Source organism: Thamnophis sirtalis, unplaced genomic scaffold (genome assembly GCF_051295495.1).
Source record: "Thamnophis sirtalis isolate CommonGarterSnake01/CBP01778 unplaced genomic scaffold, rThaSir2_p1.2 scaffold_3, whole genome shotgun sequence".
NCBI classification, from domain to species: domain Eukaryota; kingdom Metazoa; phylum Chordata; class Lepidosauria; order Squamata; family Natricidae; genus Thamnophis; species Thamnophis sirtalis.
Window position 1 is genome coordinate 105,340,906 of NW_028261383.1, and position 27,643 is coordinate 105,368,548.

Genomic DNA, 27,643 nt, shown 5'->3' on the forward strand with positions numbered 1-27,643 from the left:
CCACCCAAAATCACAACATGAGATGGGCAGCTATTCAAATATGATAGATAAATAAATAAGCTAATATATGCAGGTGCATACAAAACTTTCAGTGTCTTGCTCTATGTAGCCCAACAATAAAATGCAAGGAGACTACCCATAAATTCCATGGATAGTTACATCCAAGATAAGACAAAATAGTGCTGTATTTTCTGCTTCCTCACAAATCTTAGCCAAGTAGAAAATTATATGCATTAAATGACAATTGCTTTGCAATAACATTTGCATGAGATAATGTTGCTGGATTGTATTTTGTTAAAGTTAGGCTTTCATTGAGCAAACAGGATTTTATGGACATGACAAGAAAACATGCTGACTTTGGATTTTCAAAGACATAGCAATAAAATGAAACTTAGAAAGCTGCCACTCAGTTATTCTCTTATAACAGTTCTTACAAGACATATGAGTGCAGAATGAGGCAAGCGGTGCTAACCCTTTATATTCTCCATTGAATCGTAATTTCATTTTGGAATATATTACCGTAACTTTGCTATTGCTCTATGTTGTTCATTTATTATCCACACTGCATTTCAAAGAAAGCAAAGGTAAAAGCATATTTCCAGACATTCTGATACTCTGTATAAAAGAAGTACGCAGTTACACACAGTCTTGCTCGCTCTCTTACACACACACAGCAAAATCCTTGAAGCAGCAGACATAAAAAGAAAATCAATGATGTCAGTAAGATCTAATCAGAGCCATAGAACTATAACAAATGCTTACATAAATTTAGAGAGAAACCAAAGAACCTCTCCTGGCAGCAGGAGATTAAATTTAACGGAAGGAAAGACACCAACTGAAAAATGAATAATTATCATCTTCATCACCAACATAATTTTATGTATTTAATAAAAGAACACTTCAGGTAAGTACAGGTAGTTAAGCCACTCTTCTTCAAACTGTTCCTATTTTCATCTGTTGAATTTCAGCTCCCGCAATAAGAACTGAAGGTTCAAGAATGCCAAGCTCAGCACTCACTTGATAACGTGTCCTCCTATTTGCACATTCTCTTACATTTAGTGTTTTCCTCTCTACTAAAAGTAGAAAGGTCTTCTCTCTAATCCAGCCTCATTATCCTCCTTCCCCAGTTGGAAAATTTCTGGCATTATAATTATTTGAAGAAGGGAGAAGAAACTAGCATATTGATCATGACAAACAAAGGACCAGCATTAAAAAAGAAGTTTGAATAATTTGCAGGTCTAGTTTCAATAGTGTCTTCCTATTGCTTTTTCTTAAAATCTGATTCCAAACGCAGAACACTACCTCTGCTATTCTACTGCAGTGAGACAAACTGTAGGAAATTATGTTAGACATTATGAGTTTTCCACACTTCAGAAGCCAATGACGTGGAAACAAAAAAAGCATAGTGGTGATGGAATGGAGCAGATTAATGCAATAAAGGTTGAGCTGATTCCTTTTTCATTTCCACCTGCCTTTGCTTTGAAAAATTTGAGGGAATGGCAGCATCAGAGTAGAGACAATCAAATAATAATAAAAAAGCATAAAGGATGGTTACTGAAACAAGCAATCTGGTAAAAGATAATTAAAACCAGTAATGCGACATAACAACATAAATTAATTATCCATGTATCAAAGTAATGTCAGATACCTTTTTAAAAAACTGTACAAACACAGTGATATGTTATTAGCCCATAGTTTTATTCATAGTGTGGTCCTCTTCTACTCTACCCACACTTTTATACAAATTGAGGTGGGGTCGGTATCTGACATTTTTCCAATGTATCTGATTAGTATGTTGGGGAAAGTAATCAGAACAGTGGATTAGAAAGGACTTTAGCTTAATCCAGGATGGCTTCGCTGAGAATTATATACACGAACCACACAGGTCATTGGACAGATCCAATATTCTTTGTTTCTTTGCTTCCTGAGTAATATGTAGATAGTTTTTACATTGTCCAACCTTAAGGCTGATTCACTGTTCAGATACATTCATTCACTCACTCATTCATTCATTCATTCATTCATTCATTCATTCATTCATTCATCATATGGTAATGTTACATTGAAACAGAGATGAGCACCATCACTTAGAGTCGGGAATGAGTAGCACATATGTGTGAGGGGAACCTTTACCTTTACTTTTCATGTTACATTAGCTAGAACACTGTGGTGTTAATACAAAGCAGTCATTTGGCTGCCAATGATTGCTAACTAGTTCATTCAGTTCACGCTCACAAAGATCACAACATTGGGTGTGAACTGGCCCCACATTCAGAAGGCTTGATGGCATCTGCAGTAACATCAGAGACTTTTTCCACCACCAATCCTTCACATTGGAGCAGATCTGACACCAGTTGAAATCATACTGTCACTTGAAGTACCATTTTTTCCCACCAAAGTGGTACCTATTTATCTACTTGCATGTAATATGCTTTCAAGTGACTAGGACCTGAACTATCAAAGTAGAGGCTTTCTCCAGCATCATTAAACCACTGGTAAGGGTATAAATGTAAACACACATATATACCTACTCATATACTGCTAGTAATATTACAGCAGACAACATTACACTGATGCTCAACATTTCAGTTAATTCAGTGTAGTTGAAATAGATAAAAGCTTTTTATTGAGATTGGCAAGAAGCAAAAGTCAGTCATTAATAAAAGATTTCTCAACCTGTTGGCTGTACATATCTGATTTCCTATGCAAAGAAGCCTAACCACAGCTGGATTCACAACAACCAGCTGTCAGCCAAACTGTAAGTAAACTTACAACCACAGAACATTCTTCTTTTCCTTAAGAAAAAATTACTAAATGATCTAAAAGGTGAAATTACTTCAAAGCTATGAATAGATATGCCAGAAGAAGTGACTGTACTATTAACTACTATGAAACTATGTCTTGTTTGAATAAGTCTCATATAAGTGAAGAAATGTTTCCAAACATTAAATTAGTCATCATTTTCTTCTCAAAGACAAAACAGTATCATAAATATACAAAAAATATGTTTAAGGATATTCCTTGTCCTGCACTCTGTCCCAAATATATTATTATTTCTTTTATTCATTAAACATGAAACGCAGTCAACTGAACATTTAAAGATGTATCACAAATACCATTGACTGATGCTAATGGTTGATATGGGTTGCTGCCAGCGTCCTAGGTTTCAACCAATTATCTTCTTAAAATATATGAGTAGCACAGTTTTTTGCAGTTCCGCTGGTGTTATTGCAGGAACTTGCAATTTCTTGATGTGTTTTGTAAAATTCTTGGACATGGTACCAAGTGTCCCGATGACAATGGATATCATTGTTACATGTTTCAGCCATAGCCGTGTAGTTTTGATAGCCAGGTCACAATATTTAATGATTTTTTCTAGTTTCTTCAACTCTAGTGTCTCCTGGTACAGCAATAACAATAAAAGGTACACATGGGCCCTCGACAACCATGATATCTAGTGTGTTCCAAATGATGATTCATCTGTATTCAAAAGTCCCACAATCTTCTTTCATCTTCTCATTTTCAATACCTTTTTCTACTTTGTGCTCAAATGACTTTTTGTATACAGGTAAGTCGTATTTTTTACATAATGACTACTACTATGACGGCGATGATGACGACGACGATGATGATGATGATGATGATGATGTTAATCTTTGGTGAGATTCACAGCCTTTGGAGCTGCTTGGTATCTCAACAGCTCGAGTCCTAACCAAGGACCTAGGAACTGTTAAGGTAACGTCGAAGGATATACACTGTTCCAAGTAGGGTGGTTTTTTTGTAGAGTCAGAATGTTCAAGTCTGATAAATTTAGAATTTCCAAATAGTGAGGTAGCCCTTTAGGTATTGCTCCAAGGGCTCCAATTACAATCATGACAACACTCGATTTCTTTTTCTACAGTTGCTCAACTTCAATTTGCAAGTCCCAGTACTTCGTGATTTTTTTCTTGCTGCTTATCTTCAATTCGCGCATCAGTAGGAATTGCAATGTCAATGAACCAAACATTTTTCTTTTCAACTATTGTTATGTCAGGTGTGTTGTAGGCCAAGTGCCTGTCAGTCTGAATTCTGAAATCCCACAAGATCTTGACTTTTTCATTCTCTAGAACCTCCTCAACCTGATGTTCCCAGTGGTTTTTGCTGTACTCAAATCCAAACTTCTGGCACAATTTCCAAATAAATGATCTTAGCAACTCGGTCATGGCATTGTAGGTAGTCAGTTTGTGAAATTTTTCTGCACCCACTCATCAAATGTTCGACTGTCTCATCTTTCTCATTAATTGTAATTGTAATTTAATAAATTTATATGCCGCCCAATCCCATAGGACTCCGGGGGCGACATTTGCTATTGGTGGTAAAATGCTGAAATTTTGCCTTCATGTAATTTGTGGCTAAGGCTTGTTCTTGAGCTGCCAAAATAAAGCCTTCTGTTTCTTTTTTCAGTACTCCTGATCTTAACCAGTTCCAGTTAGCTTTTGGTCAGCTTTGCCTTCAATACTTTTCAAGTATTGGCCATGCATAACTTTGCGCTTCCAATTTTCAGCTCGCTTATTATTATTATCTCTTATACATTAAACATGAAATTCAGTCAACTGAACATTTTAAAATGTATCACAAATACCATTGGCTAGTGCTAATGTTTAATACATGTTGTTTGCAGCGTCATAGGTATCAAATTATTATTATTATATACTTTATTCATTAAACATGAAAATCAGTCAATTGAACATTCAAAAATGCATTACAAATACCAGTGACTGGTGCTAATGGTTGATACGGTTTGCTGCTAGTGTCCTAGGTAACAACCAAGTACCTTCTTAAAATATAAGATGTTCCGAGTAGCACAGTTTTTTGCAGTTCCACTGATGTTATTGCAGGAAGCTGCAATTTGTTGATGTATCTTGTAAAATTCTTGGACATGGTGCCAAGTGCCCCGATGGCAATGGGTATGACTGTTACATGCTTCATCCATAGCCCTTTAGTTTCGATGGCCAGGTCGCGATATTTCATTATTTTTTCTAGTTCTTTTTCTTCGACTCTGGCATCTCCAGCAATAGCAGTAGACTTATATACCGCTTCATAGGCCTTTCAGGCCTCTCTAAGCGGTTTACAGAGAGTCAGCATATTGCCCCCAACAATCTGGGTCCTCATTTTACCCACCTCGGAAGGATGGAAGGCTGAGTCAACCCTGAGCCGGTGAGATTTGAACCGCTGACCTGCTGATCTAGCAGTAGCCTGCAGTGCTGCATTTAACCACTGCGCCACCTTGGCTCCAGGAACAGCAATATCAATAAACTGTACACTTCGGCACTTTACAACCATAATATCTGGCATGTTGTGCTCCAAATAACGATCCGTTTGTATTTGAAAGTCCCACAAGATCTTCACCTTCTCATTTTCGATAACTTTTTCCACTTTATGTTCCCATGACTTTCTGGATACAGGTAAATCATATTTTTTACATAATGACCAGTGGATTAATTTAGCAACTCGGTCATGTCTAGCTTTGTAATCAGTTTGTGTAATTTTGCTGCATTCACATATTAAATGTGAAACACCTTTGACTTCGTTATTGCAAAGTCAGCAGTTTGGGTTGTCAGAGGATTTTTGTATCTTCACTTTCATGGCATTAGTTTGTAGTGCTTGTTCTTGAGCAGCCAGTATCAAACCTTCCATTTCTTTCTTGATAGCTCCCATCTTAAACCATGTCCATGTCAAGTTGTCATCACATTTTCCTTCAATGTTTTTCAAGTACTGTCCATGCAAAGCTTTGATTTTCCATCTATTTAATCTGTCATCCAGTTGTTTTTCCTTATATTCTGCCTTTGTTTCTGTTGTTTTTATGCTGTTCTCTGTTTTCACAGCCTGCAGCAATTTTTCTGTACTTTGGTTCACATAATCAACTCAAACTTCGTTTTTCTTCTTCTACAGTTTGTTGGATTTGCCCCTTATTTTTCTTGGCAGGTACAACCTGTCGATGTCACTTCATGGATGTAAAGTATGGTACGTATTCAAAAGTTTGTGTGTTTTCTGTTCCAAGTTTTCCAGTTCAGCCAGAGCCCAGTTGATGATTCCATCTGAGTAGTGTATCACTGGAACTGCCCATGTATTAATGCCTTTAATTATGTTTCCAGCATTCAGATTTGTTTTTAATATTTTGCGGATCCTCCTGATGTATTCCTTTTGTGTTGACTCTTTGACTTTTCTATTCATGATGTTATCTGCTTCCAATATGCCTAGGTACTTGTAACCATCAGCCTTTGCTAATGCTTTCACTATATTTCGATTTCCCAGTTCTATTCCTTCTGTTTTTTCCATTTTTCCTCACCTCAGGGCTAACATAGCACATTTTTCAAGCCCAAAATTCATTTTAATGTCACTAATGAACAGTTGAACTGTGTTGAGCATTGATTTAAGTTCAGTGGGGCTTTTTGCATACATTTTTAAGTCATCAATGTATAGTAGATGGTTTATCTTGCCATGTTGGCTTGAGATTTGTTATCCCAGTTTTGTGTTTCATAGGATTATTGTCAGTGGAATTAATGCAATGTTGAACAGTAGGTGAAAGTGAATCCCCTTGGAAGGTTCCTCGTCTGATGTTGACTTTATCAATGTTCTTCCCCTTTTTTTGTTAGAACTGTTTTCCATTTTTGCATATTTGCTTTCAAAAATGTACAGATATTTTTGCTGATAACAAAGTTTTCCAGACAGGTGTTAATCCAGCTGTGGGGCAATGAGTCAAATTACTTCTTGTAATCAACCCACGCCATATTTACATTTCTTTTTCTTTGTTTTGCATTTCTTAGTATCATTTTGTCCATAAGCAGCTGATCATTTGTTCCTCTTAATTTTTTTATAATTTTCTTTTTGTTCTACTGGATACAAATTGTTTTCCATCAGATGATTGAATACTGAATTTGCCAGTATCTTTGTAAAAAGTTTGAATGTTGTTGGCAGACAAGTAATTGGGCGATAGTTGCTTGGTTCTGTGCCTTTTTCTGGATCTTTCATTATCAAGTATGTTCGGCCACCTGTTAACCATTCTTCACTTGTTGCATCTTGAAGCATTTGATCAAATTGAGTGGACATGCGATGATGGAGTCTTGTCGAGCCGAGGTGGCACAGTGGTTAGGGTGCAGTACTGCAGGCCACTTCAGCTGACTGTTATCTGCAGTTCAGCGGTTCTAATCTCACCGGCTCAAGGTTGACTCAGCCTTCCATCCTTCCGAGGTGGGTGAAATAAGGACCCAGACTGTGGGGGCAATATGCTGACTCTGTAAACCGCTTAGAGAGGACTGAAAGCCCTATGAAGCGGTATATAAGTCTAACTGCTATTGCTATTGTCAGGTGTTTTAGCCAGTATCCATGCAGTTCATCCGGGCCAGGTGCACTCCAGTTCTTGACCTTCTTTGCTTGTTTTGCCACCATGTCAGTTTTGATTACAATATTTTCCATCTTGTTTTGTGTTGTTTGTTGTTGAATATCTTTGATCCAGGAGGCAGTGTTGTTGTGTTCCACTGGGTTTTCCCACTGTTCTTTCCAAAAGTTCAAAGTTTTTTCTTTACTTGGGTGAATATTAGTTTGGATTCGATTTTCATCAAGGGACCAGTAGAAGAAGAAGAAGAAGGAGGAGGAGGAGGAGGAGGAGGAGGAGGAGGAGGAGGAGGAGGAGGAGGAGGAATAATAATAATTGTTGTTGTTTAACATTTAACATTTTTAACATTAATTATTATTATTAACAACAACAATGAAATAATGTGAAATCACAGCTGCAGTTCTTTAACTGGATTTGACCTTCATATGCATCAAGTTCTTCCCAAGAACTTAAGTTATTATCTGTCTTAATAGTATATGTGCAAATTGAAGCCATTTGTAATTAATGGCTTCAATTTCTTTTGAATGGCTTTTCTAAGGGCTCTCCAAGATTATTATTTTTTTTGGTATGACACACCATGGCTGATGGTGTGTTCTTCCAATTTTTGTTTACAAATCTTGATATTTTGTGATCTTCTCCAATTCTTTGTCTTCTACTAGCAACTTCTTTGTACAATCTGCACTTTGAAACACATGATAATTTTTCAATTTTGGTCTTGATTGAATTAATTCAAATAACTTGCTTATTGTAGTCATTTTGAGTTTTCCATTGATCTTTCCAAAACTGGATTGTTTCTTTTTTGTTGGTTTCCCACTTTCAGAATTTCTACTGCTATTTATACTTTGGTAGAAACTGATTGAAGGAACTGATTTTGCTTAAATTGGAAGGTTCATGTTCAACTTTCCTAGCTGTTGCTGTACTTTGTTGCTTTATAAACAAATATTCATTTTTGTACTGTCTATATTTGTATTTATATTCATATTTCTTATTATTAATATGGTCCCAACTATTCAAATATTCAGGATTTAAAATGGCTTATAATATTACACTGACAACTTAAATTCTATGATGAGAAACTTGAACATGCCATTTTTAATTATAACTATATATTTCAAAATATTTCCTCTGGTATACTATTCATTTCATTAAAATTGGGGGTCTGGAGCCAATCTATCAATTTACTATTGCCTTCCATCTTCAAAGAAAAGGGGAACTGGTTATTCCTTTCAGATAATTAAAGTATTGGTCACATTAAAGAAAAATAAAATATTGCATAGTTGCTGGAAATGATGAAATTCCAGTTGGTAGATAGAGGGAGGGCAGTTGCTCTAAGGGGCAAATGAGGTAGAAGGATTCACATTCATGAAGATATTATATTATTGTCATTGTTTCCTTTAATTACAGAAATGGAACTCATATTTTTGTCATGACATTAAGCAACTATATAAATTCAGTGTCAGACAATCAGCTGTACAAGACAGTTCTTGAAACTCACAATAACTTTTAATGTAAACTGATCCAATTTAATAGATAAATAAATGCAAAGAAGTAATTGTAATATTCTGAGGTGTCTTGTTTCATGAAATTTACACAAGGCGTCTCTGGACCTTAGTATTATTCTCAGCAATTCCTTCTACAAATCAGACTTAAAGATGCCTTAAAACTATGGGGAGGTCATGGCAGATACCTATCGTGGTGATAAATTAGAAGAGAAAGGGAGGAAGCATCAAAGGAAGTGGCAGCAAAAACCAAATAAACACTTTGTCATACTCTCTGAGGATAAAGCATAAATTACATCCCCAGAAGAATAAAGTCAGAGCTCCAGAGTCACTTGAAATGAAACAAAAAAATAGTTCAGCTTAGGTAAAGATTACCCATAACACACTATGCACAAGACAAATCCTTTCCATTTGTTCAATTGCTTGAGCCAAAACGAATGCCTTCATAAACTTGTAATAGTTACCAACTACATTATTTAGTTCAATTGGCTATAAAAGCCAATGTTAGGAGTTTAGACCAAACCTCAGGTAGTCCTCAACTTAAGAACACAACTGAGACCCAAATTTATGTTGCTAGGCAAGGCAGCTGTTAAATGAGGTGTGCCTCATTTTTCAATCTTTCTTGCCACACTTGTTAAGCAAATCACTGTACAATTGTTAAGTGAATCATGCAATTGTTACGCGAATCAGGCTTCCTTCATTGACTTTGCTTGTTGAAAGCTGGATGGGAATCACATGATCACATTACAGTGCAAATGTCATAAATACATGCCAGTTGCCAAGCATTCAAAATTTGATCATGTGACCATGGGGATGCTACAACAGTCATGGGAAGTTGCTTTTTTCATTGCATTTTCAAATGATCACAAATGAATGGTTGTAAGTTGAGGACTACATGTAAAGAGACGTCGTTGTATTTTTAACCCAGAGCCTTTCACCTGATTTATTAAGTGATAAGAGAAGGGGAGAATGAGATGACTGGAAAAAACATCAGGAAGAGCCTTCACAAGTTCATCCAAGTAGACCTTTGTCAAATGTTCACCATCCCTGACATCACTCCTTAAATTGTTTTTTTTTTAGCCTTTTGTGAAAACCATTATGTTCAATCTGTGTGTTGTGGGAGAGAAAACAAGATATAACAAGCAAAACTTTCCAAAGAGAAGCACAAGAGACACCTCTGAATATCACTTCCTGTCAGAAACAAGCAGTTTATTATGACTGTTTCTTAAATATGCACAAGGCATATCAAGAAATTGTATTTCTTCCTTTGTTAAAACATCTCTACAGGTAATCTAAAGTTACAATGACAAATGGGACCAGCATTTCCATCAATAAGCAATGTGATCTAAAACCAAGACTACACTGCTTAGCAACAGAACAGCAATCCCAATTGCCATCCTTAACTTAATCACAGTGGTCACTAGAAGAGTATGTGCTTGCAAGATCCCCGAGTAACAACACAGGGAAGCTGACAGGAAGTTGAATGTCCCAGGTGGCTTGCAAGCAGGCCAGCAGGCAAGATAAGTGGAGGTGGCTGGTAGAGTCAGCATGCAGGGGTGCACAGATACACGGAGTTATTCAAGCGCAACGAGGCCTAGGTGGCTGCTTCTGGGTGGGTATGGGAATGAAGGAGTGCACAGTAGTGACACAAAAGCACAGTGAAGTTCGGGTAAGGTACAGTATGTGGAGTTGCACAAGTGGCAGTGAGGCATAAAGAGAGTTGGGGAAAGGTGCAGAAGGGTGCAAGGGATTGGCTTTGACTTTCTGAGGAAGCCATCTGGGAAATGGGAAATGCTGATCACCTGATTGTGGAGTGCTGGAAACAGCTATAAATGTGAGTCAATTGTCAAGCTCTCAGATTGCAATCAAAAATGACTGCAGGGGTACTCGGACAGCTGGAATTCTGAGGACTGGTCATAAACAACTATTTGTTCAGCACTGTGATAACTCTGAATGATCACTGAATGAATGGCTGCAAGTTGAAGACTACCTGTAGTTCTTTTAATTTGTGAGACCTGTTCTCCTGGTGTGTTTTATGTTATGCAAGTCTGTGTCTTTGGCTTCCTCTTCATTACCTACCTTCCCAAATATTCCAGTGGATTCCCAATTCTTTGAAGAAATAGGGGACAATAAATCTAAAAAATATTCCCAGGTTCTTCAACTCCAAGCTCCCAAGGGCCTTCAAAGTGTCACATAAACTCCATTTCTGCCCATGGCAATTAGAGCCTTTCCCACATTACAGAAAATGGTAGTCCTGAACAAGAGATGTCTGGAAGAAAATGCATCCTTTGCAAGGAACTTTACCCATAAGCAGAAAAGAGACCTATTTCCTCTATGTGAATCAGAATATTACACTGTCCCACAGTTAGGTACTTGGCCTCTGCTTGAAATTACAAGTAATTCTGTTTCCAAGCATGATTCCCACCTGTCTCTTTAGCAAGGATTAAAAAACGTGGATAGAAAATGTTCTGGCAACTGAAATATCTTACAGGATACAGATATTTCATCCCTACTATATAGGGTGAGGTCTTCTCCCCTCCCCCTTTTTTGTTAGTGCCTTTCTGCAAATCATTCATCTAGTGGGTCACTTCACTGATAAGAATGCTTGTAAGAAGTCATTTATAAAACCATCTTCTGAATTTTTATCAGGAAATATTATTGGAAGTAGCCATTATCAAAGGACATAAATGGATGCATATTTTAATGTAAGCAGGTATCTTTTTTAAAAAAGGGAAAAAATTGAAATCAGTATCAGTAGGTGAAAAGTCCAATAGAACAATACAGACACAGGTATCAGCTCAACAAGTACAAAAGGAATGCTAAACATGATATGGTATATTCCATGTGAATGTTTCTTTAAAAAAACATTCTCAACAATTATCTGGGACTTAATTTTAAATATTGGAGCATATTCTGAATTATCACAGGACCATCACCAAGAACCAAATTCAAGCAGACAAGTGTCCACAAGTCAAGTGCATCATAATTAATGGAACTCAATGTCGCCAGGTGTTCAAACAGAATTCAATATATATATATACATCTGTAAGGTCCATTAAGGAAGCCAAAAAAGGTTTCTTGTGTGCTTAAGAGTAGCACAGTGCCATCAATGTCATCTGTAACAGGCTGAAAAAGTCATTAGAACACATTGAAAAAAAGTGCTGGACAACTATTTGCAACCCAGTTTCAAATATGTCCATTATTAAGTCCCTGCGGTTAGGTCCCTGCGGCAACTGGAAGCTCCTGATTGGTCTAGACGTGGAAAACTCTGGCGGGAGAAAGAGCAGTTGTTGATTGGTTGCCTGTTTGACAGATACCATATAAATAGCTGTCAAATGTTGTTGAGTTCTAGTTGATGTTGTTGAATACAGCATGGTTTACTTGTACAAGTCACCTCAGCTATTTATTACCATTAGGAAACACTACACCCAGCATCTGCAATCAAGTTCTAAATATCATAAGAGATAGATGCTGATGAACTCAAGCTACCTACATTCTGTTCCCTCCTGGAGCACTTAAATTTGTATTTATTTATTTATTTATTTATTTATTTATTTATTTATTTATTTATTTATTTATTTTTGTTTTTGCAAGCATTTTCACTCACAAAGCGGATAGGGAGTCTTAGAAAGTTACATGATCAAAGGGCTTCATTTACTGCCTCTATTTGTGATGAAATACAAAGCAGATAGGCAACCCATCTTCTAGCAAAAATGTCATCATCTTGTTCAAATCCAGTAAGTTCTGCTTAGTTAGATTGCTCTTGATTCTGGTTTTAAAAATGTAAACGCCATTAAAAACTGGCCACAGACCAGGAAGTCTCAAATTTGCAGCTCTCCAAGTTGTTGGTGCTTAGCTCTTTATCTAGTAAAGTCAGAGTGCTACTGCTCAGCTATGGAATGGGCTAGCAGCCTTTGTACAGCAGTAAATCTACTCATCCTGGATTGATGGATATTCCAGCAAAAATGGAGGGTCTTATTGGCTGGACCTTGATGGATTCATGGGTATCCTAGTAGACCATATGAATCTACCTACTTGATGCAGATACTAAAAAGGCAAATCCTCTCTTGGACACCACACAGTCCTGATCACAGAAGTAACTGTTCCACACTATACTGCTCTGGATAGACTCCGATTGGTGTACCCTATCCAGTTCTGTGCACCAGAGTTAAAAAATGGACACTGACAAACTGGAGTTTCAGAAGAGGGCTGACACAGCATTAAGATGTCTGCAAATCAAACATATTGGATATCTTTAAAGATCTGAGAACATTTAGCCTATGGAAGAGACAGCAGTTTTCAAACATTGGAAGGACTGTCACAAAGAAGAGGGAGCCAACTTTTTCTTAGTTGCTCCAAAGGGCAAGACCAAAACCAATAGATAAAGGAATTCATTAAAGAAATTACTCCCAGGAAGCAAGTTCAAGGAAAACTTCAGAAGGAATGCCCAGTGTCTACTGCTGTCAGATAGTTCAAGAGACTGTCAATATCAAGTGGTTGATTTTCTTTCATTAAACAGATGGTAGATAGTCATTATCAAAGATTCTGTAGTTGATCTGAGACTGACTACAGGGTTGAATTAAATGACCTTTAACCTATTATTACCTGTGCTTTTATGATTTATTTAATATCTTGTTCAAGCTTATTTAAGATGTCTTCCTTACATTGATATGAGCCTCCCTGAAAGAAAGATTCATCTACATTAATTTTCTTTAAGTGTCATTCCAATTTTTACAGTACTTTGGTTTTCAGTGTTCCAGTTATAACTTTCTTTTACCCCACAGCCTCGTATTTCCCCTGCATATTTTTTAAATTAACTGAGCAGCCTGTCTTCTTTCTTTTTTATGTTTTAGCCTGAAAAATAACGTTACACTAGCTTAATGCCTATTTGGAGAAGTGATAGTTTTTATGTACACATGCAGTTGCATACATATTTATTATGCTATTCTCTTTCAGGGTGACAAATTAAAGGTGGGTAATAAGAAAAAAGGTAATCAAACGAGATCTAGTTTTCACCAACATCATTCATTATCCCACTCTTGCCTTTCTGTCCTTTGCAAATCATCTTATTTCCATGAAATTCATACACCCATTTGCTCATTATTATTTCTAGGATACTATTTTGAGAATTCAAACACCTTTATTACCTGGTCTTAAATCTCCTTAAGATTTAAGATCTCCTTAAATCGCCTTCTGTGCTAGAAAGGAAGCTGGGTTAAGAAAGCCATGTCCAGATTTGAAGCTATTCTTCAGATTTGAAAAAGAGGTTCATCAGCTGTTCTGCTTGGATCATGATTACCAAGCCCTGTTGGTGGATTCCCCTGCTTCTCTATTTCTTTTACCTACATCAGGAAATCAAACAGATATTGTTTTCCTTTCCATAGGTTACTCTTTAGAATCGATATTTTGCTCGGACAACCATGGAAGATTTCTGTTATTTCACACTTACACGTAACATCTTGCGTTCTGGTGCATCAACTAGGGAAAAAGGAAACCACTGCAGTTTTGCAGTTCTTCCTGTCTCTTGAATTAGATGGAAAAACTAGCAGAATTCTTGTCTATTTCACCTGGTAAAAGAAAAAAAATGCTCACAATTGCACAAGGCCAGTAATTTAATTTGAATTTGGAAGATAACCAGATTTTTTTTTCAATTCCCACAGCTCAATTTGCTTTGGCTTGTTTTATTTTGAATTCCATAGGTGTATGCTGTTAATGTGCACTGGCTTAGAATTAAATGTTTTCTGTTTAATATTATAAATCATATTGCCTTTTATGCATGCCCCCGTATTTTTTTATTCTTTGTAGCATGTAAAACTGAAGTTTTATATGTACCATGTTTCCCTGAAAATAAGACAGGGTCTTATTTTCTTTTGACACCCCCCCAAATGTTTCTTGGGCCTTATTATTGGGGGGGCTTATTGGTTTGGGGTTGCCGTGTGGCTGCTCTCTTGCAAGCAGGTGCCCAAAGAACCAGGCATAGCCTCAGGGGCAAATGGCTGTGTTCCACTGTAGCAGTAGCGCAACAAAGCTGCCATGAGGTGACCACGCTCATGAGCAGCCACCCGGCAATGCCCCTTTCTAGCCGGGAAGAGCTCCACTCACCAACCCAGTAATATCCCAAAGGTGCTAAGCCACGTGGCACTCTGCCCAGCTGGAAAGAGAGGTTGTGCGGAAACCTGTTCTGCCTCCCGCTCGCGTGCCTCACAGCCTCACCATGCCCAGCTTTCCCTGCAGGGCCGGGCCAGGGCGCCGAGATCCGCTGCCGATTCTTCCGGCAGCAGCCACTTTGGGACTACACTCTATGGTTGTGGGCTGGCTGTTGGAAGATCTTGGTGGGACAGAGAGTCTTCCCGCAGCCAGCCCACAACCATAGAGCGTAGTCCCAGAGTGGCCACTGCCGGAAGACTCGGCAGCGGATCTCCAGAGTTTGAAAGCCAGTTATGCTCAGAGCATGGCGGCAGTGGCGGCAGCAGGGTTGTGGCAGTGGTGGCAGTGGGGCCACGGCGGCGCCGGTGCCCTGGCCCAGCCCTGCATGGAGAGCTGGACATGGTGAGGCTGGGAGGCATGCAAGCTGGAGGCAGAACAAATGGTCGTGCAACCTCTCTTTCCAGCTGGGCAGAGTGCCATGTAGCACCTTTGGGATATTACTGGGTTGGTGAGTGGTGCTCTGCCTGGCTGGAAAGGGGCATTGCCGGGCAGCTGCTCGTGAGAGCATTGCCCGGTAACCCCCCACTCCAGCTGGGCACAGCACCACCCACCAACCTAGTGGTATCCCAAAAGTGTCAAGCAATCTGAGTGGCTTTGCCCCCTCGCCCCAGCTCCAGCGTCTTTGCACCTTTGGGATATCGCTAGGTTGGTGAGTGACGCTCTGCCTGGATAGAGGGGGGGTTGTCCAGGGTATTATTATTGGGGGAGGGCGTATATTTTTGCCCACAGGAAAAATATGACATGCCCTTATGTTGTAATTTTGGGGAAACATGGTATCATCAGGGTCTTATTTTCTTTTGACCCCGAAATAAGTACTTGGCCTTATCTTCAGGGAGGTCTTATTATTTTTGAGGTGCAGGAGGTGGCAAGCATGGTCACCTCATGGCTTCTGCCATGTTGCAATATTTTCAGGGAGGGTTTATTTTGGGGGGAGGGCTTAATTTAGTGCATGAGCTCAAAAGCTCAATTGGGCTTATTATCTGGGGAGGTCTTATTTTGGGAAAAACATGGTACCATTGTGAAAGCTTACTCTAGGCCACCTAGCCAGAATGCCTTTCTAAACCAATTAACCAAACTTGCAAAAGATAAGTTAAAATGGTAAAATGATATCATCCACTACCCTGATACCTGCTGGAGAAATGAGTCACTTAAGAGTGAAGGTTCAGATTTCAAACATCTCTTGTTGGTGACTTTCATTTTTCTAAACATAAAAGAAGCTACCCTGGACAAAATCCTGACAAGTTGAGAGCAATTAGTTGATGGTCTGAAGATGTCAGACACCATGGGGAAAAAGAGGTTGCATTGTGTTGGAATTCAAGATAACTAATAGAGGAAAATCTGACAAAAATATATCATGTATCTTATGCTTCAAAAAAACAGGTTTCCATGAAATCAAATGAAAACAAGCCAGTTTAATATGTCTTTGTATTTTAAAAAGGTAAACCAGCTCAACAGGGATGGAGATCTTGAAGAAGAGAGTGAAAGTGCAGAAAACAATGATTTCCAGAGAAGGGAAACTAGGAAAAGTTTTAAGACGTCCATATACGAAGGAATAGCAGCTAAAAAGCAAAGCATATGCAGATAATGAAGAAAAAGTACAATTCAGTAGTTTGATTCCATAGGAATAATACCCCAAGGGCTCAATTAATGCAAGGTATGATGAAAATGGATAGTAGCTCCCAGATGTTGAAGAAGCTGTTAGTTGTTGCACAGGGAGGTGGAGAAATAATATTTGGGAATAGGTAGAAAGCACAACTGAAACACATTATTTGTGTTCTCCCCCAAGAGGGGAAAAAGGCCTTCCTGACATAACTAAGGAAGAGGTAACTCGGGTTTAATAAAAGGAGCATAAGAGCCCACATTTCTATCTTAAGCAAATTCTCAGATGCTAAAAGAGCTAGACATCAGAAGTGCTGACTCTAATCTATGAAAATGTGAGAAGAATTGGCAATGAGACAAAAGATTGAGGAAAAAATAAACACATTCATAGGGAAAAGAAACAAGACCAGATTGCTTAACATTTGTGCTTAGCAATTTTTTAGAAAGGACTATCCAGCAAATATCTAGGAGCACTCCGAAAAGACAGTTTCCACTGCAAGGAACCAGGATGGGTTTGTCAAGAATAAATCATGCCAGGCTGACCTTATCACTTTTTAGAAATCTATGATCAATTTGATAGACGAAGAGAACACTGTTAATGAAGTATACCATAAGCCATGTCTCTTGTGACAGCTCATTGACAAAGTAAAAGTGAATAAATCAGGGTACTCTACTGCATTTCAGCAGATCAGTATCTGATTGAAGACCAGATTGGAGCCTAAGGGGTAATTATCCTTTGGAGGGAAAAATCAAGTGAGGATTCCCAAGACTCCATTATTGGTCCTATATCTACAGTATATTGCTTTCTCAGATTTGGCTTAGCATGTTTACTATTTATGCCAGCTATCAATGTATGTTGTGTATATAATGCTACCGGGATATGAAAACTATAGTTTATGGGTTAATTCAATGTACGAACTCAATGCTGGTTTATTCAACTAACTATGCTTAAACAAAGCAAGTGTTAGGGTGAACTATATAATTAATAAATGATTCTATTTGTAGGGCACAAGAGGATCTACAGAATCACTAACATTACAGTCACCAGTTCCAGACAGAATGTATGTTCTTCCCCCAGCATAGATCCCTCTCTAGTTTACCAAGTACCTTTTTTGACATGAGTGCACACATACACAAACACATATACAAACACACACATACACAGCTCAGCCTTAGCCTTCCAATGTTTAGAGGATGAGGATAAATGAAATGTTGAAAGGGAGAAGCACTGAGTAACAAAACAGGAGAGAACCATGATGTGGTATGGGAAAACATTAAAAAAACAAAGAGTTCTTACTGAAACTAAGTTGCAGAAATAGCACCAAATAAGGAATGATTGCCAAATACATTAGACATCAAGTGTTGGTTGGTATAAAACCTTCCCAAATGCTTTATAAGAATTTTTATTTCTTATGCAAAGGGTGGCACAGTTCTTTGGGTGAAATCAATCTGTTCTCAACACAGCAGGGCAGATAAATTCAATCCCTTTGAGAGCTCTCATTCAATCAACAAAATGCAAGCTCCTTAAATGGTACCATTCATTGCCTCTCATGGTTGATGTGCCATCAGTAAAGTATACCATTTGTTTAAAACATCCCTTTCCACTTTTCTACAAAAGCAAAGCAATCTAGAGTACAGTTAGTAATGCAGAACTAGCAACAGACAGCTGCTAGATCAAAATCAGGGCAATGTTTATTTCTCTTCTGCCCTAGATGAGCTTCTACGTGCTTTTTTTCCTCCTAAATAACACAATGAAAATGCATGGCATGACAAAACCGCGCTCGTCAAAATAGCGGTGATAAAACTGCGTCGCTAAAGCTGCGACGTCATCACCGCGTGTCATCACCGCCGCGACAACAGTGCGGCGACAGAAGGGCGCTTTAAAACAGTGCGGCGGCAGAAAGCCGATTTAAATTAAGGTTAGGATTAGGTTTAGGGGTTTGCTTTAGGGTTAGGTTTAGGGTTAGGTTTAGGGTTAGGTTTAGGGTTAGGTTTAGGGTTAGGTTTAGGGTTAGGTTTAGGGTTAGGTTTAGGGTTAGGTTTAGGGTGCTGAGTGCTTCGGAAGGCACGGATTTGCCCTCCACCCTTATGTCAGCGCGGTAAGGTCGCATTTGCTTTAGCGATTAGGACGGTGCGGATTATGGTTTGCGCTTATGGCTCCGCAGATAAGGGCTTTGCGGTATTGTGGTGGAACCATGAAAATGGAAGATGAAGTACTCTGATGAGTTTGGCAAGATAAGATGTTTCTGAACCCACCTTTGGAGTACAACTATTTCCTCTCCATGGAAAATTATTTAGGTAGCAGGTTTATACAAGGACAGAAATTATTTACACAATTAGATCAGGCCAATATTTTCTGAAGCATCCTGAAAAATATATAAATGATGCAGTAACCAAAGTACTCTATCTTTCTCCTTCCAGCAGATAGATATAGAAAATAAGGACAGCAAATGCAACTTATGTTCACTCAGATTTACAGTAACTGCAGTTCCCCAAGATCTCAGAAACCTTGCATAGTTTCCAGTCTCCTGGAGTGCTAAAATCCAAACAGCTACATTCAGCTATAAGCTCCTTTCAGATTTTCTCAGTCAACATGGGAAAGGGATAAGAATCTTCTTCACACTTTAGTGATTCCAAAGGGTGTATAGATACCGTATTTTCTTTTACCATTACAATACTGCTCAGTTGGAGAATATTACTGGCATATGTCACACTATGCTTTATGTATCTTTCTTAACAAATTACGAAAATTTTGTGTTTGTAAAAGATGGGTGGGGGGAATATCAAACCAAAGAAAGAGAGTACCAAATCCGTGTTAGGGACAGGAAGCCCTTGGAAAGAATCCTTGAACAAATGCTGTGTCCAAAGTGGCATTGGAGTCCAGAACACAATAAATAATGACTATATAGAATCATTTCTTACCACCACCATTTCTCGTGACTAATAACATAAATTTGGCTATTTATTTATTTGGAAAATTTATATTGCCACCTACTCACTCACGGCAACCCAAGGTGGCTTACAGGAACTAAAGACATAATATAAAAGAAATATTTACTCAAGGCAGGTAGATTTCTTTAAGATGTCTAATATGTTAAGAAGCAATGGCTTTATGCTTAAGTTTTCATAATTTGAGCTGCTGGAACATTCAACACTAACTGCATCGAATCAGAGAAAGATTTTAAGCAGCAACTTCTTCCTGCTGTTGACGCCATCCAAAGTCCATGTCTTCTAGACTGAAAACCATGTAGCGGAGGAAAATACATGATTAAATTAACTCCTTCGAGATCACAAACTTTTAATCTTTGCAGCGCTGAAATGAGACACTGTTATTGAAAACGAACAGGTAAATCAAAACACCCAAGTGAAAAAGAATGGCAGTGTACCAATAAGAGTATTTTATAATTCATGAGAAGTTTGCTAGTCATTTATGCTATTTGGAATACTTTACCAGGTTTGCCATGCTTAACTAATCTGTAGCACCATATGCAGCCAAAACCTAATTAGAAGAGCTTATATGCAGACATTTAGCAAGTTTTTAACCTTTAATCATAATATGACAAAAATGATCCATTTATCCCAGGGCTTCCTGAAAGTTGTAGTATAGCAAGGAGGTAAGATTTGCATGGAATTTTTCCAATAGAATTTGAAAGTCAGAAAAACTAACATCCTTAAATATCTTGTAGGAGGAATTGTAACTTTTAGAATGATTTATAATTACTACGATGAAAGCTATATAATGCTACCGTAGTTGAAGTTCATGATATTCACTCCCTTCTATGCATTTCTCACTTATGAGGATCAAAATATTACTGTACTAATTAGGGAAGAAAAATACATTCACTTAATTCAAAAGGAGTGATTTCACAAGTAAACATGTTCAGAATCAAGCATTTATTTAAAATCCAGTTTGATCTTCTGCACTGTATTCCGTCTCTTGCATATTACTATTGATCTGTATTTTACTTATACGTTGATGGGGGAAGCACAGCATTCCCCCCAACGTGGCTAATCTTGCATCCAAATAAAGCTAATTATCTTTTAAAGGTGCCCATCAGTTAAAATGATACAGAAAACATCTTGTAGCTATAAAAGGTATAGATGTTGTGTATTGCTACATTGCTGGTGTCCAGAAAGAGGTCACCTAAACCAAAGGACAGCAACAAAAATGTGTCTATATTGTGATTTACAAGCATCATTTCCTTCAGAGTGCAAAGTTCAAGCACACAAATGGTGGTACTTCTTACAACAGCAGTAGGAATTCTCACACCAGGATGCCAGAGTTCTGAATGTCACCATTTCTAACTCAACCCTGAGATGCCCAGCATGTTATTTGTCCTTCAACCATTTTTCAAAACCTTTTCATGACCAAGCCATTTTGGCAATAATGGAAAGTCGGGGCCATTGCCACTAAGGATAGACAGTTGTTAGAAGTTTGTAGCTGGTTCCAGATGCTCAACTTGGACTCTTCTGTTTTCAGATGATGAAAATAAAAGAACAGCAAAACATTTTTTTTTTAAATGAAGACAATGCCACTAAAACTATAATGTTTGGTACAGAATATTTTCCTCAGGAGATGCCAGTTATTGAATCATTTAACCTAACTGTTTGAAACATGGGGGAATCTACTGTAATGAATTAAATTTGCAATCATTTACTAAGCGAGTGGAAATATTTATTGCATAGCTGATCACAAATACCCAGCATCCCCAGGTACACATTCAGTTCATTTGGGGAAAGGCATAAAATCCAGAGCTTGGCCACATCTCCCTCACGCCCAAAAACAATACAGCAAATAAAGCCATAGCACACCTGAGATTTCATACAGCACAAGAACAAGCCTTAATTTCTTATAATGTTCCTAGAGCAGTGATGGCGAACCTATGACACGCGTGTCAGTGCTGACACGCGTAGCCATTTGGGGTGACACGCACAGGATTTCATGCGATTCATCCTCGGCTCCTGCACGGCCGCCGAGGATGAAAGAATCTGTGCTGGAGGAACGGGGGGGGGGGACGTGTGATCTCCCCCGCCCACACTCACTTACTGTATCGCTGCCGCCCCTTTCTGAGCGCAGGGGCTGCTGGTAAGACGTGCGTGCCGTGCACACACACGTCATCAGCGCGGCGAGGGAGGACCCGCAGGAGAGGAGCGCGGGAACAGTGCGCACCTCTCTCCAGTCAGGCCGGCACAGAGAGTCTACTCCTGGGACTGTCAGTTACGACCGCACCACAGCAGGAAACAGCGGAGTGCCAACGGGAACTGTGAGCGCCATTAGCAGCAACTATAAATTGCGCAAAATTATGTTTTTGTCGAAGTGACACACAACGCGAGTTACGCTCGATTTTTTGCCGATTTTTGACACACCACGCCAAAAAGGTTGCCCATCACTGTCCTAGAGGGTATTTCAAAGCTTCTGGGGGATGGTTGGAGAAGAAAGGCAAAAGAAGAAAACAATTTCACCTGATAATCCTAATGCGTTTGTATTCCTCTATTGACTGAGTTCAACCAAAAAAAAACCAAAAAAAAAAACACCAAAAAACCTTTGTCTCCATTAGCCATCATCAAACAGTTCAAGTGTGAAATTACCGAATTCTTCAGGCAATTAAAGGAACACTGAAGAAGCATGTCTTATTACTAAAACTTCAGGGAAAGTTAATCCAAACGTGGATAGGTTTTCTTTTATTTTTTTGGAAAAAGCACCGATTCCATTCCATTTCCGAGCCTGTCAACCTTGACCCGGCCGGGCATCAACCGAGAATGACGGGGAGAGGGTGAGAGGCAAAAGCACAGAAAACGAGTCTTCCCACCGAGAAACTAGAGGTTCGCGGACCGGTTTTCACGCCGCCTTCCAACCGCTGCCGTTACTGCTGCAAATGTTATGGACGAATCGCAGCTTCGGAAGCAGGAAAGCGTGTCCCGATGGGAGCCTTTTCCTACGAGGCACGCTGCAAATCCACTCATCGACCCTCATTTTGGATATTAAAACGGGACTCCCGACCCTGGAAAGGATTCAGACACCCCAGCAAAAAGACTTGCTGGAGCTGCTGCACCCAGACAGCCGCAGCAACCTGGGAAAAGCTGACTCAAAAATGCTTGCCTGGTCCGATCGCTCAGAAGTGACCCACCAACAGTTAGCATCTTCCTGGGCACGGCAAAACGCGACAGCGCAACGCCCTCTCCGAAGGAACGGGGGACCCTTCCTTCTCCCCAAACCCAACGGTTGGCAAACGTTGGCAAACGTTGGCTTACTCGTTCCTTCACCTCCCTCTCTCCTCCGTCGCCAGCCGTTCCCGCGTCGCCCACTCCTCGCCTTACCTTTGTTAAGAGTGCCCGTGACGAGTTTGAAGAGGGTGCGGGCAAATTTCGCCAGGCCGTGCTTGCACCGCTTCGAGCACCCGCTCATGGCTCCGGAGAAAAGGGCCCGGTTCTCTTCTGCTAGCCCGAAAAGTCTCCGTCAACTTCCAAGAGCGCAAAACTCTCTTTTCGTCCCTTTCGCTGCTGCCTCCGAACGCCGGGTTCCCACGCTGAGCTTTCAGCAATGGGCAGCGCCGAGGCGTGTGCGCTACCCCGTGTTAAAGGCGCAGCTGCTTTCCTGCCCTCGTAGGGTTGGTTCCCTCCTGGCTGAAGGATAGGTGCCCAGTAGAATTGAGCAGCCCGAGGAGTTCGCTGCCGCACCGCGCTTTGCCCACCGTCTTCTGGGGCAGTGGGAACGCAGCAAGGAATGTGGAGAGCGGCACGGAGGGCGAGGGATGGCCGTTGGGGAGCCTGGCTTTTTTGGCTTCTCCGTCCGGTTGATCGGTCTTCTCAGAAACTAGGGAAGCGACTGTTCTCGAAGAGAAGACCGCGCTTGGAAGGATTTGCTATCTCTGCGTAGGGAAGCAAGCGAGCCTGTGGGTTGCCTTTTTTCTGAAATTACAGCAGCCCACCGAGCGCTCTGCTTTCGATGTCCGCTGCAGGTTTGGCGGGCTCCTGCAGGGGTTAACGCTTCTGATGCTGCTGATTAGGAAAGTAGCAACTGGTGTTTGACTTTCTATTCTCATTCTCCCTCTCTCCCTCCCTTCCCTTCCCTCCCTGCCTCCCTCTCTCTCCTCCCTCCCTCTCTCCCTCCATCTCCCTTCCCTGACCCTCTCTCTTTCTCCCATTCTTCCTCCCTACCCCTCCCCTTATCGATGTTGCCCTGGTCTCTGCAGAAATTCATCTTATCATCCTAGGGAAAAAAGCACCTTAGAAGATTGCTGGGCACCACCATGCAGTTTCAAAAAAAAAACAAAAAAAAAAAAACCACAAAGCAAAAAAAGTTGGCAACTTCTCTAGTTTTTGGTTCCGAAGAGTTCTGCTAGAGTAGAAGTTGAATAAAGCTTTCCCACCCCCCACCCTCCACCCCACCCCCCAAATTAGCAAGCCATACATTTATCCATCTTTCAGAGATAAAGTGATGGGTGTGGGTATGCTGACTTTGTAAACCACTTAGAGAAGCCTGTAAAGCACTATGAAGCAGTATTTAAGTCTTAAGTGCTAAGCACTATTGGTTTTCCCAAAGCAAAAAGATTCCCTTTCCTCCCCCTCCCAATATAATGGGAGGAATTAATTCTGCTGGGACTAATTTTAAAGTTAGTGCACTCTCTGTATTAGGAAAATATATTTTTGATAGGCCAATATATCATAGCTAAATACAGTTATATCTAGAAATACTACTCTTGTGGAAGTTATACTTGCCAGTGTGTTGCACCTGCTGTAGAGATGTGTTTTTTTTAAAAAAAAAAAAACCCTGTAGCACTGGCATTTGGAACTAATTTTTACTTTTTACTGTCTTCCCAGGCCTGACTACATAGAATGCCTAAAATGCATTCTATGCCACATATGTGAAAAACTGGCTGAATATTTATTCCCAGTTCAACTCTTCCCTCTTATGTTTAATTCTAGATTCTAACTTTGACAAATGCATCTTGGAAAAAAATCCTACAAAACACACTCAACCATAGCCTGCCCTTTGATTTGAGTAAATGAGCAAGAGATACACCCAGTGCATCAAGTGATAATTAACCTTCAGGTGATCTTGATGCCATGGGTTCCGTGCTGAAATAAAATAACATAGAATAAGATTATTCCTGAAAACAAGAACATAATGAGTCTTGTTTTCTCTGTCTACCTGGAATTTGCTGTTATCACAACAGAGCAGGAAGTAAATACTTTACAAGCCAAGTGGTAATAACCTGACAAAAAACAAATTAGGAGAGTATCTTTTACACCTTGAGGCTTCTTCTCTATGAAAAGCAATGAATAATGTTGAATTATTTACTTTTTTAGTACAGGTAGTCCTTAGTTTACAACAGTTCATTTAGTGACTGTTACAAAGTTACAATGGCACTGAAAAAAGTGACTTAGGGCCAGTTCTTCACATTGCGATATCCATACAGTTACATGATAAAAATTCAGACGCTTGGCAACTGACTCATATTCATGTCTGTTAGAGCCGAGGTGGTGAGTGGTTAGGGTGCAGTACTGCAGGCCACTTCAGCTAACTGTTAACTGCCGTTCAGTGGTTCAAATCTCACAGGCTCAAGGTTGACTCAGCCTTCCATCCTTCCGGGGTGGGTGAAATGAGGACCCAGATTGTGGGGGCAATATGCTGACTCTGTAAACCGCTTAGAGAGGGCTGAAAGCCCTATGAAGTGGTATATAAGTCTAACTGCTATTGCTATTGCTATAGTGTCTCAGGGTCGTTTGATTAACTTTTGTCAATGGGGAAACCACATTCACTTAACAAATGTGTTACTAACTCGACAACTGTGGTGATTCACTTAACAGCTGTGGCAAGAAAACTCATAAAATAGAACAAGACTCATTTAACAAATGTGTCACTTAACAACATAAATTTTGGACTCAATTCTGGTTGTAAGTTGAGGACTAACTGTACCTTGTGATGCTTCCTTGAGCGGCAATATAATGTGAAACGCAAGGGGCAATGTTGTATCTACATCACATGCACATATCAAGACAGATTTTAACACTAGAGCAATTCTAATACAGTCACTTAATTGAATTACGGAATATATATAAGACATACATATTGTATTTTGTGCATAAAATGTTTAGCTTCTTTGAACTACTTACGGGCAAAATCTGTTATTCAGACCTATAAAAGTTTAATTATGTTTAAAATATTCATCCAAGTGTGATTTTTTTCCCATTCCTCAAGACTTCCTACATTTATCTGTTCTGGGATCCCCTCTAAATAACCAGATCATCCCAATGTGGCAGCCATTTTACCATTCAATCTTCAGTTATTCAATCACTGTTGCTTGATCCTATCACTTCTATACTTTAAGAAGCAGAGACACTTCTTAAAGTTCCATTCCTACTCCGTTCAATTTACTTTTATGTTTCTCCTGACACGCCCAGCTCCCATTTCCATATAACAAAGTAAGTAGAAGCATCATCATGTACAGAGCCGGTTTTGCTTCTTTCAAGAAACAAAACATATAGGACAAACACAAAATAAGGGGGATAATCATTGTGTTTCTCCTAAAACACACTCACCCCAAAAAGAAGGCCCAGCACTGTTTTGTGTGCCTGTGTTACAATTAAGTCCTGGCCATATTTAAGCGCATGTGCGGCTGGTCCACAAAACAAGTGGCCTGGTGGCTAGGCGAGGCACGCGGGGCGAGTGAGGCGCTCCTTTCGGCTGAAAAAGAAGGGCCCAGTGGCCAGGCGAGGCCAAGTGCTTACTCTTTTCGGCTGCAAAAGAGGTGGCCCGTCAGCAAGGCGAAGTGTGTCACTCACTCTTCTTGGCCACTAAAGAAAAGGGCCAACAGCCAGGCGAGGCATGTGAGGGGGGGAATTAAAACAACCCTTGAAAAGAAGGCCTAGCTGTGTTCTTTTTTGGAGGGGGTCAAAAGAAAACAAGACCCTGTCATATTTTCAAAAAGAAACCTGGTAGGGAGTTGTTACCGTTCCTTTCACCTTGGTAAAATAATCATGCTGGCCAGATGACCATGGAAGTGTCTTCAGGCAACCCTGGCTCCCTCAGCTAGGAAACAGAGTCGAGCCTCACCCCCTAAAGTCAGACAAGGCTAGACAGGAGAAATCTTTACCTTTCTTTTAAAGAAGACAAAAGGCAATAGAGTCAAAAATGAATAATACTGAGTTGAAAGTAGGGATGAAAATTAGTGGTTAGCCCAAAGCTGCAGATGTTCAACTTATTCCAAAAACACCAAGGATACTTTCAGATAGCATTTTAGACTGCACACCATGATTCATCAACTATAATATATGGGATTGCATTGTATGCTAAGTCAAAAATAAATAAATAAGAGGTTTAACAATGTGAATTAGATTTTAATCTGTGTTGTACAATATTTATGTTAGCACAGATATTTTCTCACAAAGTCACTTTAGGTTGAACAATGGAGTTGTGCAAAGGGTAAAGCAACACTATTATTAGCTACGCTTGTTAGTTATCTAAGTGTTATTTATTTTATAGATATTTATTTGTGTACATCCTGTCTTTATCATTTTTTAAAATAACTCAAGTCGGTGAACCTAGCCAACGCACATTCCTCCTCTTATTTCCTTATAACAACAATTCTGTGAGAGTGATTGGCCCAAAGTCACTCAGCTGGCTTTCATGGCTAAGGTGGGACTAGAACTCACATCTCCTGTTTTGTAGCCTGATGCTTTAAGCACTAGACCAAACTGGTTCTACTGTTATAACAACATATTTATTGTTAAGATTTATTCTGGACAGGGTATAAAGTAAAACAACAAAACCACCTCCCTTTTTACAATCCTGAGTTGTAATATAGAAAAGTGTCCTTTTACTGCCTGTTCCACTTGCATCAACTCATTAGTTAGTCTTTTAAGGTACACCAGATGTTTACACCAAAGTCAAGAAAACTAAAACTACCTTATTATCGGCTTACACAAATATAATCTTGCAACTCTGAATGTGCTTCCCTTG

General features: G+C 39.5%; 1 pseudogene; it reads right to left on the reverse strand.

Annotated features, from left to right (window-relative positions):
* Positions 1-3,911: 3,911 nt before the first annotated feature.
* LOC148048092 (uncharacterized) lies at positions 3,912-14,332 on the reverse strand (annotated as a pseudogene).
* Between the last annotated feature and the right edge of the window lie 13,311 nt (positions 14,333-27,643).